Source organism: Malaya genurostris, chromosome 2 (assembly GCF_030247185.1).
Source record: "Malaya genurostris strain Urasoe2022 chromosome 2, Malgen_1.1, whole genome shotgun sequence".
Classification (NCBI taxonomy): domain Eukaryota; kingdom Metazoa; phylum Arthropoda; class Insecta; order Diptera; family Culicidae; genus Malaya; species Malaya genurostris.
This window is the reverse complement of record NC_080571.1, coordinates 69,854,250-69,873,304: the sequence shown is the minus strand read 5'-3', so window position 1 is coordinate 69,873,304 and position 19,055 is coordinate 69,854,250. Positions and strand designations below refer to the sequence as shown.

The window sequence follows — 19,055 nt, the reverse complement described above, 5'->3', positions numbered from 1 at the left end:
ACATTCCAATTCAAAACTTTACATTAAAATATCGATTAGCATAAAAAAGGAAAATCATTTCACTTTAAGGGGAGCATGTCCCACTTTGAGCAACCATATCTTAGGAGCAACTCGATATTTTTACATAAAATTTACAATGTGGCAGTCTCTTGTAAAGCCCAAAATTTTTTATTATGCGCTCTAAATTGTAACGAAAAACCCCGTTTACAGGGGAGAGTCTCTTCTGTATTATGTATAATGTCAGTTCTACACGGAACGACCGAAATTAGCTCTGCGACTAATTCGTATAACTGTTTTTGAATTAGTTGATTTTAACAACAAAATTTCCAAAATAACTATAAAATTAGTTAAAACTGAGAATTTATTTTGCTGAAAAAAACTTTTATTTATAGAGAATGAGTTTAGTTGGCGAATATCCTGGACACAAACCAGCAATATTTCAATCCAACACGAAATTCTCATTGACAACTAATTTTGTTATTAATATCAGACAATTCGTTTTTATTTATCTATCACCATCATTACTTGTCCTTCAGTAACACAAAGAAAACAAAAATGAAATTGGTTTTATTAACAAGTTTATTAGCCAAAAACGCATGAGAAGTGTTAAAGCAAAACAATTCATTAAAAATCTTCAAATGACAGTCTTGTTGAAACTGTTTGCAGCGTTTTGGAAAAAAAAATATTTAAAAAGAAGTTTATGTTTCTTTAACATCGCATTTATACCTGCCAATATAGAAAAGACAACCGCGACGGAAATTTTTTTCGGTAGTAGTGTGCCATCTAGTGACTAGTAGTCATTACGGTGTTAACGTTTTTTCGGTGACAGTGCGCCATATAGCTGCAAATTGCAGAAGCCAATTCAACCATTTATGTTGGTTGAAAACAACGTTTTATTTCTCACAATTCAACTAAAATATTAGTTGAATGGAAATGAAGTGTGCCATAGCTAAGAAATGACAGCACATTTAATTAGTGAATTCAACCAAAAAAAATTGCCATTTCAACAAATTTTTTTCTTATTATTAAGGGAATGAGAATTAAAAAATCTAAATTAGCAAAAGTAAGATTTTTTTAGTTGTCTCAAAAAATAACTAACTAAAATCAGAAAATCAACTAATTTTTTCGCCAAAATGCTGATTTCGGTCTTTCCGTGTATTTATAGAAGTTTCAACATAAGCAAAAATTTCCTTATACCAAAACTATTTTTTTCCATCATATATAGTAAAATAATATAAACTTTAGTGTAGCAGTTACTTTTTATTGTTAAAAAATTTTCCTTAAAAACGTGCTTAATCCACCTAGCAGTGAGATAATACCTTTTTTATCAATCAGCATGTGTTTTTCGCGTTAATAGACTTCGTTGTGTTTAGTTTTCATGTAATTATTTTAATGACCGTCGTTTTAAATGAATTGTAATTAAAATGTTGGAACTGCAAGACAAATTGAATATAGAAATGGTATGAAATCTTAAAATGATTCCTTTCAATCTAAACGTGTGACAATCGATTAAGCAAACCATGAGATGGATTATTCCAGAAACGGTATACAGAGACCAGCATAACCAAAAATTGTTCGTATATCCATAAATTGGTATGGCGAATAAATTGAAATAGTTTTGAACCCAATTTTGAAGATTTTTTGGTATAGTCATCTTCTATGACGATTTGAATTTTAAAAACTGTAGTTTCAAAGTTGGAAGTCGGAATCGGATTAAATTCACCAGTTTTGTAAGTTTAATTTGATTTTTTGTTTATTGAATTCGTTTTGGCCTTCATTTACATTTGATTTTATGTTTATTGAATTCGTTTTGGCCTTCATTTACTGTATTCCCGATACTTTCGGAAAAGGATTTCGGAAATCGGTGTAGCCGAAGTCAGTTGAATGCGCCTTATGAATTGTTAACCATTTCATTAGATTCGAAATTTTTGAAAATCAGTGTAGCCATCTTAGAGAAATAGTAGTGCGTTCCACATACATTTTCTCCAGCATCGCTTTTACGATTAATGGGCCCGGCGGTACGATTTATTTGTGTGTCCCTGACTAAGTGAATGACCTTTTTTTATCTGTGGGTCCCGTGAAGGGCCCTTTAAGACCGTGGGCTCGGGGGCACGTGTCTCCACTGCCCCTATGTGAAAGCGGCTCTGGTACCTTTCGAGATGGAAAATCGAATACCGGTAAAACTGAAATAAGTTGTTTTGGTCGTCGACTCTGAAAATCTGTGAGCCCGATAAACCCGATAAATTTATGTGAAACATTACACTAATTATCCTGTATTTCCTGAATCGGAAGTCGGATCTTATGAAAAAACAAGCAGTTTCTAAAGGAACTTTAATTTGAATGATAGATGGACGAATCGAAGCGTCATTAAAAGGATGTCATTTTTTAGTCGCCAGGAAACAATTGCATAAAATAGTATTGAAAATCGTGTTTCACTTTGCTCCGAAACACCATCATCAAGCGCATGAAACTACTAATACTGGAATAAGGCGAAAAGTCGTTTAGACAAAAATAACGATATCTTTGTTAAAAATGTACGGATTTTAACAATCTATGGCCTGTTGAACAGCTATTGCTGTGCGGAATCTAAGTCTAAAAACATATTCTGTTTTCAAGGTCAATTGTGGCAGATATTGTCAAAAAACAGAAAATTTTGACATGAAACTTCATACACTCATGCGTTCCCAAAACTATTCAATAGCGGTCAAGATGACGGAGAGACAATTTCTGAGATCTCGACCTCTTCGTTGACAACACAAAATTTGACACACACGCAACACGTATAATCGAAGTCGGTTCGAGAAAAGTTAATGGGACCCATTTTTGAGTCTATGGTCACAATCTCCAGCTGTAAATCGAAATGCGGGATCCAGGAAAGCCGAAATTTAAATCTAAGTTTGTGAAAATCGGGTCAGTCATCTCCGAGAAAAGTGAGTGCAAATTAATGTTACATGCATACATACACACACATGCACATACACATACAGACATTTTGCGTACTCGACGAACTGAGTCGAATGGTATATGATACTCGGCCCTACGGACCTCGGTTCAAAAGTCGGTTTTCACAGCTCTATATGAAGTAACAACCTTAAAAAATTAAAATAATTGCTGCCGTTACCGTATTTACAATATTTCTTCGATAAAATTTGACAAAGTATTCTTCGAATGCTATTGATGTAAATAAAAGGATTTCGACTGTGCCGTCACAAAAAAACTCGCAAAACATGTCGTTTTTCGTATGAATTTCCTTAATAACTCTTCCACCACAATTTCTTTATGTCCCTTACAACACACGATCAAAACAATTGACACAAAACTATCACGCCTTCCAATTCGTCTTCTAACGAAAACAATTTATTGACAGTTAGATCGACCTCGTCATCGCCTTCTTCTAATGACAGTTACGCTTTGGTAACAGGTAGACAACTACCACTTAATTCTTCTAATGTAAACAATCAAAACATAGGAACGCCTTCCAGTTCATCTTCTAACGAAACAATTTATTAATAGGTAGATCGGCCAAATCATCTTCTTCTAATGACAGTTACACTAATGTAACTTTTAGACATCTACCTACCAATATTCCTTCAATGCCATTCGCTTCTTTAAACGAAGTCAATTTAGGCGTTATAACGGAGAATAAAATGATCTACCTACAAGATCAACTTTTTTAAGTAATCATCCGAATGAATTCGACTTAATCACTTTTTGAAACATTTCAAATCGGATGGCAATTTGCAAATAATATTATAATGAATTTAAAATTTAACAGTGATGTTAAATAATTATTTGAATATTTTAAATTGGAATGCTCGATCTTTAAAATCGAGTGAAGAAGAATTTTATAAATCTCTCAATGTATCACAGTAATGGTACAATACTTCATAATCAACTCTCAGCTGGTTACTTCACAGTTCTTCATCCCAGTAATCCGACTTGTTTCTCTTCTGTGAAAACCCCCTCTACAATTGATCTGGTTCTAACAGATCAAAGTCACATTTGTAGTGAACCGATTGCTGACTTTGACTCAGATCATCTTCCTGTAACATTCAGACTTTTCAATGAAGCTTTAATTACTCCAATTAGTTCTATATTCAACTATCATAGAGCTAATTCTTTAGATTACAGATCTCACATTGAAAATCATGTGGATCATGAAACTATTTTTGAAAATTTTAGGTTAAGAACCTTGGAAAGTTTCCAGAAACCTCAGAAACCAATTCCTGCTCTCAAGGAAGGAAATCAAATACTTCTTACAAATGGCGAAAAAGCTCAAAAACTTGCTCAGTGGTTCGAGAGTGTCCATAATTTTAATTTGAACGTTGTGAGTTCTATTGAAAATGAAGTCTCACTGAAATATGATCATATTTCAACTCAAGTGTTATTACCAAATGACATTATTAAGACGAATCTTGATGAAATTATGGCAATCATTAGGAAACTTAAAAACATGAAGGCTCCTGGTAATGATGGAATTTTTAATATTCTTATTAAAAATCTTCCCGATGTTGCCTTGAGACTCTTGGTTAAAATTTTCAACAAGTACTTTTCATTAGCTTACTTCCCAAAAAGATGAAAAAACGCTAAAGTAATTCCTATCCTCAAACCTGAGAAAAACCCAGCAGAAACATCAAGTTATCGACGAGCTTACGAGAATTCAATTTTTTTACCAGAGCAGTTTGGATTTCGTCATGAACATTCAACTACTCATCAACTTGTAAGAGTAACGAACATGATAAAAGCAAATAAATCTTATGTGTTATCCACTGGAGTTGCTCTTCTAAACATAGAAAAAAACATTTGACAGTGTTTGGCACAAAGGTTTAATAGCAAAAATGTCTGATTTCCAGTTTCCCATTTATTTGATCAAAATGATTCAAAATTATTTAACTTTAATTTAACTCTTCAGGTTAGCTATCAGAATTGTAAATCTGAATTGCTACCCGTACGAGCCGGTGTTCCGCAGGGTTCGAGCGTAGCTCCAATCTTGTATAATATTTTCACTTCTGATCTTCAAAATCTATCATCTCCTCATAAACCAAGAGCTTCTTTTCTTAAACCAAACAATAATCACATTCTCAAATTGAATGGCTTTTAATTGACATGGCCTGATCAAACTAAATACTTAGATTTAACGTATGACAAAAAAATTCACTTTCAATGATCACATTGAAGGAATCCAGGCAAAGTGTAATAAATATATTAAATGTTTACATTCTCGTATAAACAGAAATTCTAAGCTCTGTCTGAAAAACACACTGTTAATTTATAAACAGCCAGCTTCAAATAAAAGGTTTGACAGCAGTTAGGGTGAAAACTAGGTAAGGTTTGGCATCAAGCGAAAACGACATGAGAGAATCGACTGCATATTTTTGTACATCCATCTCCGAATAAATTGTGTGGTATTGTTTGTTACATACACACACAGACATTTTCGGGCCTCGGTTTTCACAGTGATTACTAAGATCTATATAAGAATGGCAAAGAGGAGCTTGAGCTTGAGTGGTTACCCTGGTTGCTACTCTGTTACTGATCGGGTTCAGCTGATATCAAATCAACCTTCAATGTGCAACTTCCGATAACCCCAGAGTTTATTGATCAGTACCGGTGAAAGCCAGGTCCGGTTTTAGGTCTGCTTAGAGATAGGAAGGTATGTTAGTCCAATACTTGTTGTTACTAGAGGCCGTATATGCTACTGTGCACTCCACAAGTGTCATGGGAAAAGAATATTTGTTAATAGAAAATTGTATTCATTGAAAAATAAATGGTGTTAAAGGAGCCCAGATCGAAACGATAAGTTTAATTAGTTAATTCAAAAGTTAATAGTTGATGTTTATACGCATATATTGTGTGAGAAATATTTCGCCTTATGAAAATAGGAGAGCTTTGGGATGGTTTCCGTTTGAAATGCTCATACTTTGCAAGGTATGCTGCATATAGTTTTCATGAAAACAAGTTGACAATATAAAGTCGCATTAAGGGTTTAAATACACTTCAGCAATAGGACATCAAGGCGAAATAATTGACCTATTTGAAAAATTTTCAGTAATTTTCGCGTTTCTAATAAATTATTACCTACAAACCAATTCGTACCCTCTCATTCTGCTACTAACGCAGAAGGCAATAAAACCCAGCCGACACCGTTCTATTGACCAAATGTCATCATAGACACATGGAGAGTCATGAGATAGGAACTTGTGAGCACTTAGTTATTTCACCTCTCGACGACCTCTGTATAATATAGAAACCATTAGATGGGTTATTATACTAATAATAATCTCATTAGTAGAGTCACTATGTTATTTTACTGATTATTCGACTTTCAATCAACAAATTGTGATAAAATCGGATACAGTATCTTTGCTTCGGCACTAAGAAGCAATACCGCACAAAAAATAGTTCGAAGCTTGTGCGATACTGCTGCTATAGCGATGCGAAAACTCGAAGCGAATGCATCTAATTGCATCTTACTCTTAAAATCAATTTATCTCACTCTAACTAATGGTTGGTATAGAAGATAACTACTGGAACTGAGATGAATGGGGGTACCGTTACCCTAGTATTATAAGTAAAATCCTATGAAAATCGATCCAGCTTCAATTAAATCTTTCTTCGTTTATATAATCAGTAAGCAAGTTCCCTTCTTTAGACCACATGACAAGCAGTTTTACAATATTGCCGACAGAACAGATTTGCGGAAGCAAATAAACAGGCACACAAGAGTTTCCATATCAAAATATTAAAATGATTATTATTGCAGTTGTGGAGAAGTGCTGTAAGTGTTTTATACCATGCAATTTTTTTTATACAGCCTGTGTTCACAAGAATGTTAAAAACGCCCCAAATTGTCTCTCCTAATCGTAAGCTCCGAGGGAAAAAGCAAACGATCACCCACCGGTACACGCGGATTGCGGTGTTCGTTGAGAGCATCACGGAAGCCTTGCTGCGTCTGTATGTGTGTGTGGAATGTGTTTGTGAATCAAGGTAAACTCTTTTTATCAGCACTCTAACACGTAACACTATCTCAACAGTTGAAGATTGGGCGTGATATAGATAACACACGTACTTGATTTGAACTTTTTTCTGTGATCCCTGGTATCACCTCGAACAGTAGTTTTTCTAGGAAATTTATCATTCGTATCTCTAAACAATATTTTTCACACCTAATCCTAGCTTAGCCGTAAACTTTTAATCCTCGCTCTAATTGATGGTTGTAATGAAAGTTTTGGTCACTTTTGTTTGTTGTCAGATATTAATTTTGTCACATAATCCGGAGCGTATCACAGTTGTGGCTTCTTGTGTTTATTAAAATTCTATTGAATACCTGTGTACTGTGTACTTTCATGCTGATTCACTCTTTGGAAACACGGTAAGTATTCAAATTGTTCGTAATTTTTCCACGCGCGCATCGTACGTCACTTCGAAAATCGAAATCGATCACACTTTCGATACGGGAAGGATCCAATGTTTGGCCGGCTCGTACTTCCGAAAGTTCCGCGTTGAGCAGCTTCTAATCGCTCGCTGTTCCCTGCTACGACTGGCCATATCTACTGAAATTGAAACTGAATTTCTTTGCGAGCAAAAAGCGGGACTGAAAATATTGTAATGAATATCTACGATAATATTATAAGATAATAAGTTTGATAATGTTATTTACAGTAACTAAATCGTGGCCGACACAATCTTTATCTGTTTGTTAAGGTGAAAACCGAGGAGATAAAATAGCTTATTTATCTATATATATATATAATCACACTGATTGTCTATATCTCGGAAAGTAGTCAACACACCAGGAAGTGGCATATGAACAAGAATGTGAACCTCAATACTGATAGCTTAGATGCTCGAGCCTTCGGGTAAGTCATTTCCGACTTTATCGGTTGCATTCGCTGTAGCGACCGAAGAAGGATGTTATGGATGGCGACATTACCTACAATGCTTATCATTCATATGCAGACCAGTCAATTTTTCCGAAAACGGGCTTCAGATGTGTTCCTGTGCTCAGGAGCAAACTCATACTATATGTTTATATGTTTAAGTTGAAAATTCAAAGATATTTTTTTGGATAATAATATACACGTATATTTGACACTTGTCTGTATTTGTTTAACAACGATGAGGACTTTGGTATTTACACTATCGAAACACAATAGCACTCGAGTGATAAATATTATTAAAATAAGTTCATGACCGTTTCACTTATGTCGTTTTCGCTTGAGAAAACTGGAACTCACCCAGGGTAGCTTTTTCAAACAAACACTTTTAACGAAACTGTGTTGGTTTCGCACTTAGCTAAGGGGATTTGAGCAAACCTGATATAAAAACCAGGCTCGAAACTGACTCGATTTTCAGTTCAACAACGTTGAAACTAGGTTCAACACTAGTTTCAAACAAACGGTTTGACAGTAGTTAGGGTGGAAACTGGGTTAGGTTTGGCATCAAGCGAAAACGACATTAATATACAATCTAGATAGCGATGATCAAACTTTATCACTCATGATTTGTTATAAGAAGGTTCTGTAAAAGTATAACTCCAGTATGAATTAGGAATCAAAATTACTGGTTGGAGTTGGACTAAAATAACTCTTTTTATTGCGCTGAGACAAATTTGTTCTCATTCTCAGAAGACAATCATGCTCAGGCGAAGAGCTTTAACAGTTTGGCTGAAAAGTTCGTATTGTTTAATAGAAACACACATTTTTTTGCCAAAATTCGTTTTTATCATTCAACATAATTGCCATCAGAGGCGATACAGCGATTATAGCGATCTTCCAACTTTTCGATACAATTTTTGTAGCACGATTTGTCCTTTGCCTCAAAATAGGCCTCAGTTTCAGCGATTATCTCTTCATTGCTTCTAAATTTTTTACCAGCGAGCATTCTCTTGAGATCTGAGAACAGGAAAAAGTCACTGGGGGCCAAATCTGGAGAATACGGTGGATGAGGGAGCAATTCGAAGCCCAATTCGTTCTATTTCAGCATGGTTTTCAATCATCAATTCGTTTTTGTTTTTGATCGATTGTGAGCTCACGCGGCACCCATTTTGCACAAAGCTTTCTTATATCCAAATATTCCTGAATAATATGTCCAACACGTTCCTTTGATATCTTTAGGGTGTCAGCTATCTCGATCAACTTCACTTTACGGTCATTGAAAATCATTTTGTGGATTTTTTTCACGTTTCCATCGGTAACAGCCTCTTTTGGACGTCCACTGCGTTCATCGTCTTCGGTGCTCATATGACCAGTACGAAATTTTGCAAACCACTTACGAATTGTTGCTTCGCCCGGTGCAGAGTCTGGACAGTCAGACACTCATCAAGCCATTTTTTGGTATCGGCGGCACTTTTTTTCATCTAAAAGTAGTGTTTCATCAACGCACGAAATTCCTTTTTTTCTATTTTTTTCACAATAACAAAAGTAGCTTCACTCAAAATGCAATATCTCACAAACTAATAATCAGACAGCTGTTAAATTTCTACACGTATCTTTTGAAGGTTGGTACTAACTGAAACTGGTATGGATTTAATTCTAGTGGCGCCCACTCATAGAAACGATACGAACTTTTCAGCCGATCTGTTGGCTGCTCTAACAAAAACTCGTTCGCGCGATTTTCACGAATTGGGATTCAAAAGAAAGTTATTATAAATAGAATTTCAAATTTCATTAAGATCCAACTTCCGATTCTGCAATTCCAGAAATATGACGCTTTTAACCTTATGGTTATTAACCTCTCCGGATCAGAAAAACTCCACCAAAAAAATAAAAACTGGCATATAAATCAACACAAAAAGGTCATAAATCTTCAAAACTGCTCTCATACATACATTTTAAATTACCTACTAGGCCGAATACATAAACAGAATCAGGAATACATTAAAAAAAATATGGCGAGATTGATTTTTGATGCTCATTTGATAGAATGTTTAGCTGAGAATTTACAAATAGCATCATTTTGTCAAATTTTTGCATTTAATTAGATAGCGGCACCCATATGTAGAAGATCCTGCAGTTGTATTCTTGAATTTTACAGGCAGTGAAACTGTTAACTTCGAAGACACTCTTGAATCAGGGCTGGAAAATCTAGATCAAAATATCATCAAATCGTAATCACTAGCTTGTGATCTTTTCTAATAAAGATCACTAATGATCTGATCTTGTTAAGATCAGTTGATCAGAATCACATCGATCAAAATCAATACTGATCTTCCGTCACACATAATCGGTAGTGATTTTGAGCTACTATTGACACTGATTCCTGTAAGTTCAAATCACTAGACGATTCGATCAGCTTTGAGCATTGTGGAAGAAAATCACGCATGAGAAAGATCAGACATGAGTGCCGATATTTCTCATGAGAGGCGGGAAAATCAGTTGATCCCAATGAGGGGCGGGAAAATAAGTGACAACAGTAATCCTACAGGAACTTTTAACCAAGGATAACGCGTGTCAATGAGAATTTTAAAATCGTGGAAAAATGTAATTTTGTATCTTTGAGAAGTTTAGTGATGGGGCTGAACGATAAAAAAAATCATCATTTTTGCAAAAGTTTTTCAGGATTATCGTTCATCCAAATAAATTCAATTGTTTGCATGCTAAAAAGCATCATTCGGTGAAGAGGTATTTTTGAGGACGCTTCTTAAAAATCATGATTTGCAGTTTTTGCATCTCAGCGCTAGAGATGTTTTTCTAGAGCCCAACGTTTCTGTTTGATTTTTCAATTATTGTTTTTTGAATTTTTGGTAGTTGTATAAAATCAAAACTACGATTTTTCACGAAAAAATCCGCCATTTTGTAGCTGTAAAACCTCCCCAAAGCAACAAACAACGAGAGAGAAAACGTTGGGGTCTGGTTTTTTATATGTAGAAAGTGTTCAAAATTTGAAAAAAAAAAATGGTGCAGTAGTTTTTGAATGACGATGAAAGTTTGACATGAATTTGATTTATAAAAGTAACATGAGCGCAGCATTTGGGGCAGGCGTTTGAATTGGCGTAGCAAAATTCTGCACTCCTGTTACTTATGTGTAGGATATTCAAGCTTAATAAGGTAATATTAATCAGTTGCATAGCACGATTTGTGATTGGATTTTTCTTATCATTATGATTATTATTCATTGCAGCATGTATGTTAATATTATTAGCTGTTTTCTATGATAACAGTTCGGCTGAAAAGTTCGTATCGTTCAATAGAAACACACATTTTTTTGCCAAAATTCGTTTTTATTATTCAACATAATTGCCATCAGAGGCGATACAGCGATTATAGCGATCTTCCAACTTTTCGATACCATTTTTGTAGTACGATTTGTCCTTTGCCTCAAAATAGGCCTCAGTTTCAGCGATTACCTCTTCATTGCTTCTAAATTTTTTACCAGCGAGCATTCTCTTGAGGTCTGAGAACAGGAAAAAGTCACTGGGGGCCAAATCTGGAGAATACGGTGGATGAGGGAGCAATTCGAAGCCCAATTCGTTCAATTTCAGTATGGTTTTTCGTTGTTGTTTTTGATCGATTGTGAGCTCACGCGGCACCCATTTTGCACAAAGCTTTCTCATATCCAAATATTCCTGAATAATATGTCCAACACGTTCCTTTGATATCTTTAGGGTGGCAGCTATCTCGATCAACTTCACTTTACGGTCATTGAAAATCATGTTGTGGATTTTTTCACGTTTTCATCGGTAGCAGCCTCTTTTGGACGTCCACTACGTTCATCGTCTTCGGTGCTCATATAACCAGTACGAAATTTTGCAAACCACTTACGAATTGTTGCTTCGCCCGGTGCAGAGTCTGGATAACACTCATCAAGCCATTTTTTGGTATCGGCGGCACTTTTTTTCATCAAAAAGTAGTGTTTCATCAACACACGAAATTCCTTTTTCTCAATTTTTTCACAATAACAAAAGTAGCTTCACTCAAAATGCAATATCTCACAAACTAATAATCAGACAGCTGTCAAATTTATTCACGTATCTTTTGAAGGTTGGTACTAACTGAAAATGGTATGGATTTAATTCTAGTGGCGCCCTCTCATAGAAACGATACGAACTTTTCAGCCGATCTGCCAAGACGCTATTACCGAAAAAATTTAAAATACATCACGAAGCATAGAATTTCGATGCGACCGACGAAATAAGCTTACCTAACGAGCATAAAATTATTGATATCGAATAATCCATATCCGAGAAAATTGAGCGGTAATCAGATTTGACGTTCATATCACCGAAACATTAAAACGATTCTAATTTTGTTGAAATGTTGTTGTGATACTAACAACGATGAAGACATTTTTAAATTCTAAATAAAACCAAAATTTATATTATCAACAATCATTCGTTTTAAAATTTAAAATATACAATAAATATGTGATATGAAATTATAATACTGACTATTTTTATTTACTGTGAATCGAAAAACCTGGCATATTTTCACCCCTGGGATAATGATTGGTCACGTTTATGCGTAATTAATCGGTATTGACATGATACAAAGGATTAAATATGGATCTACCTTGACACACCTCAGTCAACGCGAAAGTGAGTCGAATGGACAACAGCTGGAGAAATCCGACCAAAGCACTCAAACGTTGTCAGGCAAGGTTGTGATTTCTGTATTTTGAGACATGAAAGGAATTTTGTTCATTGAATACCTTGAAAAGTATAAAAGGGTCAATAGTGATTTTTATTCAGCATTATTGAATTATTAGAAAATTGACATTGACATGAAACGGCCCGGAATGAAGAAAAAATAGTTTTTTTTTCCTTAGGATAATGCGCCGTGTCACAAGTCAATCATTCCATGAACTGAATTTCGAACTGTTACCGCATATACGAAAGTCAAATTTGACCTGCCTAGCGGAAGTAAGTTATAGTTTGTTTCTAGATAAATAAGTTATGTTCCAGGCAGGGAATCATAACTACCTCCCAGCTTTCACGCTAATCTGCTGTCTTCTTACATTTCTCTATTGTTAAAATTTATCCAGATTTGCATACCTTTCGGTTTCGGGTGAAGGTGCGAATTGGCACCCACTATGGTGTAAAGCAAAACGTGGCACTGGTTGAAGTGCACTTGGAGGTAGAGAGCCGTTTGCTTGAGGCTGTTTCGCTAGTTAAATTTGCTATCGCTCCACTTCACCGTAAGGAGATATAAATTGATAAAATTGTTGTTAGAGATACGGAGCTATCATCCGCGCTATATATGTTCGAAATAATCAGCCTAGAATGATATGAAGATAACTGTTGAACAAGCATTCGGATTTCGAGTGACTTGCTCATTGTATCTCATTATAACTTTTGACAGGGTTCATACTGCGAATTTATTCGATATTGCTTATCGATATTGGTGAAGATATTAGAAAACAGTAGCCAGACCATATTTTGTCAATTGTTTCAAACCATGCCCAGCAGGATCGATTTTCCACGTTCGTTGCAAAGGTAAGAGCAAGAAATCAGAAATAACGAATTGATATGTTAACTTATCATCGCACTTCACTATCTATACCGAGATATAACCTTTGAAAAAAAGTTAAATTTAATATTATATTATATTATCACCGTATTCCAGGCATCCAATTCCGGAGAAACTGTGCTGTATTGCACAAGTAGTCGAATAGTTCGGGCGCGGCTAATTTCCACTGACATTTTTCCCTTAAATCCTCTAGTGATTACCGAAAGGATGCTGTCGTGTAGCGAGCGAAAAGAGGTGATCGTATCGAGATCCGGTCAAAATGGAACTTTACGTTCAACGTAAGTGAATTCGGTGGGACTTGAATTACTCCTTATTCGTCATTGTGATTTGTCGTCAATCACTTTCAAACTTTTATTGACTGGTATTAATTTCAGGGCTTGTTTCGTACATAATGAAACCATCTGAACTCAATTAAATGAAAGATATTTATCTCTGTCGAGTGCAAATGGACTCTAGTGTTGTTTGTTCTCCTGCTTCTTGGTCTTATTTTGTCAACTGCCGAGTCGAAGTGTAATTCATAAGCTTGTCAAGATGTTCGAATTTGATATTTTTCATCAAGTGCGGTAAAAATTTATTGCGGTGTTATATAAATTTACCCAGATCAATCGATACAATTTGGGGACCCTTGTCAGGCTGTCACGGCGAGCGTTGTTCGCATTGTACGCAGAGGTGGTGGAAAGTTTCGTCGTTGACATGGACGTGGACGTGGAAGTGGACGGTGACGTTTGCTGTGTGTGATTCCGAGGTTCTGTGAGCCCTGAATAATAAACAAAATGGAGCGAAAGCCACGTTCAAATTGGTTCACTGATAAGTGCCTCCGGTATCATATGGTACCGTTATCAACAAGTGCTGTGTTTTTTTTTATTATCAGGTATTTACCTGTTTTTAATGAGTCTGGTGCGTACGTGAATGTTGCAATATAGGTACAGAGCCGATAACAAGGCGGGTGAATAAATGAAATTGTGGACGAAACATTTGCGCTAGACGTTTCTGTTGAATGCAGGTTGATTGATGGTGGCAAACTTGAACAGGGGATTTTCATCGGTCTCGACTTCGTATTATTTCCACTTTGTAATTGTACCTATCCCAAAACAAGCCGTGTCCGACTTATTTGAGCAAATATATTTAGATTCATAACACATGGATTGGCGTCATCTGGGATTTTATATCTGTCTAATTTTTTTAAAGATTTTTTAAATACAAAAATAATTGCTGAGAATTATCCGCAAATAAATAAATTCGGCTAATTGACTTTCAGTGGAATTAGCTTGACAATGACTGGCATTGAAGGATGTAGAACACGAAATCCGCGCAAAGCTCGGAATGAAAATGCGAGATGCTCAATACTGACTTTGTTCTAAGATATTAAACAAAAAATCGGTTAATTAATAATAGCAGGAAGTTTTTTTTTTAAATAACTACACGGAACGACCGAAATTAGCTATACCCCTAATTCGTATTACTGTTTTTGAATTAGTTGATTTCAACAACAAAATTTCCAAAATAACTATAAAATTAGTTAAAATTGAGAATTTGCTTTGCTGAAAAAAATTCTTATTTTTAGAGAATGAGTTTAGTTGGCGAATATCCTGGACACAAACCAGCAATATTTCAAATCAAAACAAAATTCTCATTGACAACTAATTTTTTTATTAAAATCAGAAAATTTGTTTCTATTTATCTATCACCATCATTTCTGAAGGACAAGACAAAGAAAACAAAAATGAAATTGGTTTTATAAACAAGTTTATTAGCTAAAAACTCATGAGAAGTGTCAAGGCAAAACAATCCATTAAAAGGCTATAAAGGACAGTCTTGTTGAAACTGCTTGCAAATTGTTTAGATGCTTTGCGCATGTGTTACGATATATCCATATATAAATTTCAAAACCGATATGTAAAAATGACGTGAACTCTTAGTAGAAAGTGTATTTATTCAGAATTTGTGCGCATTTCAAGCGATTGTGCGTAATAATGTTTTTACGTGGAACAGTGAAGTAAGTTTCGCGTGATGCACTCTAATTGTATATGTAAAATGATGTTTTCTGTATCTTCCAACCTTCCGAGCTACGCCGTCCGATGTACTACTTGTATTCGGTTTTTGTGTTCCGAGTGCTCAAAGTTTTCAGTGAGAGAGTCGATTTCGCGAAGTCGAATGAAGAAAGCAGCGATTTAGAAGAAAAATTTTCAAAATGAAGTTTATGTTTCGCTTATGACTTTTTCTCCAACACAACGTTTTTTCGGTGACAGAGCGCCATATAGCTGCAAATTGCAGAAACCAATTCAACCATTCATGTTGGTTGAAAACAACGTTTTATTTCTCTAATTCAACTAAAAAATTAGTTGAATGGAAATGAAGTGTGCCTTAGCTAAGAAATGACAGCACGTTTAATTGGTGAATTCAACTAAAAAAATAGCCATTCCAACAAATATTTTATTATTATTAAGGGAATTAGAATTAAAAAATCTAAATTAGCAAAAGTAAGACTTTTTTAGTTGTCTCAAAAAATAACTAACTAAAATCAGAAAATCAACTATTTTTTTCGCCAAAATGTTGATTTCGGTCTTTCCGTGTATTTATTGGAATATGAGTTAAAATTAAATTATTATGATTTAAATTGGGTGTTCAGCCAGAAGTGGTGACTTTTCAGCCCTATTATATATATATATGGTTTGGTTGATACCATGAGGACATCATTTGCTTCCGAAATTCTGAGATTTTTGTGTAGGGAAAATTCTAAACCTACTTGTATTGTATAATGGGGAAAAGGAACTTATATACTAACTTACTAACTAATACAGAGAGCGAATCGATTCAATTGAAGATTGCATCGATTTTTGTCGGAATTTGCTTATAATATTATGTGACATTACATCTAATGGTTCTATATTTGTGAGTCTGTGTAACTCATTTGTATTAACCAGGGAGGACGCTTCAAAATCATTTTCAGAATTTTATTCTGAATCCTTTGAAGCGTTTTCTTCCTGGTGGAACAACAACCTAACCGAATTGGTACTGCATAAAGCATGGCTGGTCTGAAAATTTGTTTATAAATTAATAATTTGTTTTTTAGACAGAGCTTAGAATTTCTGTTTATAAAAGGATATAAACATTTAATATGTTTATTTCACTTTACCTGTATTCCTTCAATGTGATCCTTGAAAGTGAGTTTTTTGTCATACGTTAAACCTAAGTATTTAGCTTGATCAGACCATGTCAATTTCAAGCCATTCAATTTGAGAATGTGGTTATTGTTTGGTTTAAGAAAAGAAGCTCTTGGCTTATGAGGAAAGATAATTAATTGCGTTTTTGCTGCATTTGGTTTAATTTTCCATTTTGACAGATAATCACTGAAAATAGTTAAACTTCTTTGTAGGCGACTGCAGATCACTCTTAGATTTCTACCTGTGGCTAACAGACTTGTGTCGTCACAGAATAGCGATTTCTGACAACCGACGGGTAGATTTGGAAGATCAGAAGTGAAAATATTATACAAGATTGGAGCTACACTCGAACCCTGCGGAACACCGGCTCGTACGGGTAGCAATTCAGATTTACAATTCTGATAGCTAACCTTAAGAGTACGATCAGTTAAATAATTTTGAATCATTTTGATCAAATAAATAGGAAACTGGAAATCAGACATTTTTGCTATTAAACCTTTGTGCCAAACACTGTCGAATGCTTTTTCTATGTCTAGAAGAGCAACTCCAGTGGATAACCCAGAAGATTTATTTGATTTTATCATGTTCGTTACTCTGATAAGTTGATGAGTAGTCGAATGTTAATGACGAAATCCAAACTACTCAGGTAGAAAAATTGAATTCTCATTTATATGAGACATCATTCTCAACAAGATAATTTTTTCAAAAAGTTTACTGATAGAAGAAAGTAAGCTAATTGGACGATAACTTAATGTTTCTGCTGGGTTTTGTATCAGGTTTGAGGATAGGAATTACTTTAGCGTTTTCCCATCTTTTTGGGAAGTAAGCTAATGAAAAACACTTGTTGAAAATTTTAACCAGGAGTCTCAAGGCAACATCGGGAAGATTTTTAATAAGAATATTAAAAATTAATAATACCAGGAAGTACGAGTAGGAGCCTATAGACTATAAGGACAACTCAGCTATAGCTTAGCAAATGACATCGATGTATTTTTTACAGTGAACATTAGGTAACTTGTGATTTTACTAACGCACTGTTTCAAGATTTCAAAAATTGATATTTAACATTTTATTATGAAAAATTAAATTGTTTCGCGACAGGGGAGAATATACAATTTTCCACAATACACTTTTGTTCACAAACACTGTACTGTTCGAAGCTTTCTTATTCATCGAAGTAAATTCATTTCCACACTTTCTAGAGTAACCAAAAGATGAAGCTTCATTTCTCGAGCAAGAAGATATATAACGCCTTAAACTTATTCGTGTATTTATTAAATTTAAGTTGTTACAACAGAAACAATTTTTATATATTATCAAATCATTGAGACAATATAACACGATATGAATGTGATTTAATGGAAAACAATTAAATTACTCACAGTGATCTTTCTCCTAGGAGTATCCGTTTTCGAGACATTTAGACATAAAATGCAAAGAATTCAGGCCAAACCCGTGTAATGCAGTTTCCATCAAATGGATTCATCCTTTACAGAAAGACTTTCGATCTCTTGCAAATGGCAAGTAATCGACGTGTATTTAGTTTACGTTCCTCAATTTTATGTATGCTATCACCATTTGGTTTTTTTTTTTTTTTTTTTTTTTAATAACTATTTATTGGAATATGAGTTAAAATTAAATTATTAAGATTTAAATTGGGTGTTCAGCCACAAGTGGTGACTTTTCAGCCCTGTTATATATATATGATTTGGTTATTACCATGAAGACATCATTTGCTTCCGCAATTCTGAGATTTTTGTGTAGGGAAAATTCTAAACCTACTTGTATTGTGTAATGGGGAAAAGGAACTTATATACTAACTTACTAACTAATACAGAGAGCGAATCGATTCAATTGAAGATTGCATCGATTTTTGTCGGAATTTGCTTATAATATTATGTGACATTACATCTAATGGTTCTATATTTGTGAGTCTGTGTAACTCATTTGTACTAAACCAGGGAGGACGCTTCAGAATCATTTTCAGAATTTTATTCTGAATCCTTTGAAGCGTTTTCTTCCTGGTGGAACAACAGCTTGACCAAATTGGTACCGCATAAAGCATGGCTGGTCTGAAAATTTGTTTATAAATTAACAATTTGTTTTTTAGACAGAGCTTAGAATTTCTGTTTATAAGAGGATATAAACATTTAATATATTTATTACACTTTGCCTGGATTCCTTCAATGTGATCCTTGAAAGTGAGTTTTTTGTCATACGTTAAACCTAAGTATTTAGCTTGATCAGACCATGTCAATTCCAAGCCATTCAATTTGAGAATGTGATTATTGTTTGGTTTTAGAAAAGAAGCTCTTGGCTTGTGAGGAAAGATAATTAATTGCGTTTTTGCTGCATTTGGTTTAATTTTCCATTTTGACAGATAATCACTGAAAATATTTAAACTTCTTTGTAGGCGACTGCAGAT

At 34.6% G+C, this 19,055-nt stretch overlaps 1 protein-coding gene across 2 annotated transcripts in view; it reads left to right on the top strand.

Annotated features, from left to right (window-relative positions):
• Nucleotides 1-7,043: 7,043 nt before the first annotated feature.
• Nucleotides 7,044-19,055, top strand: part of LOC131427714 (GATA-binding factor 2-like) — a 53,900-nt gene continuing 41,888 nt past the window's right edge. Inside the window, exon 1 of one of the 2 annotated variants that reach the window (XM_058591157.1) lies at nucleotides 7,044-7,372. The gene's annotated coding sequence lies outside the window, so the exon portion shown is untranslated. Of the gene's footprint in view, nucleotides 7,373-13,574; nucleotides 13,745-19,055 lie in introns of those variants that run through there. The other variant, XM_058591155.1, reaches the window with a different exon arrangement.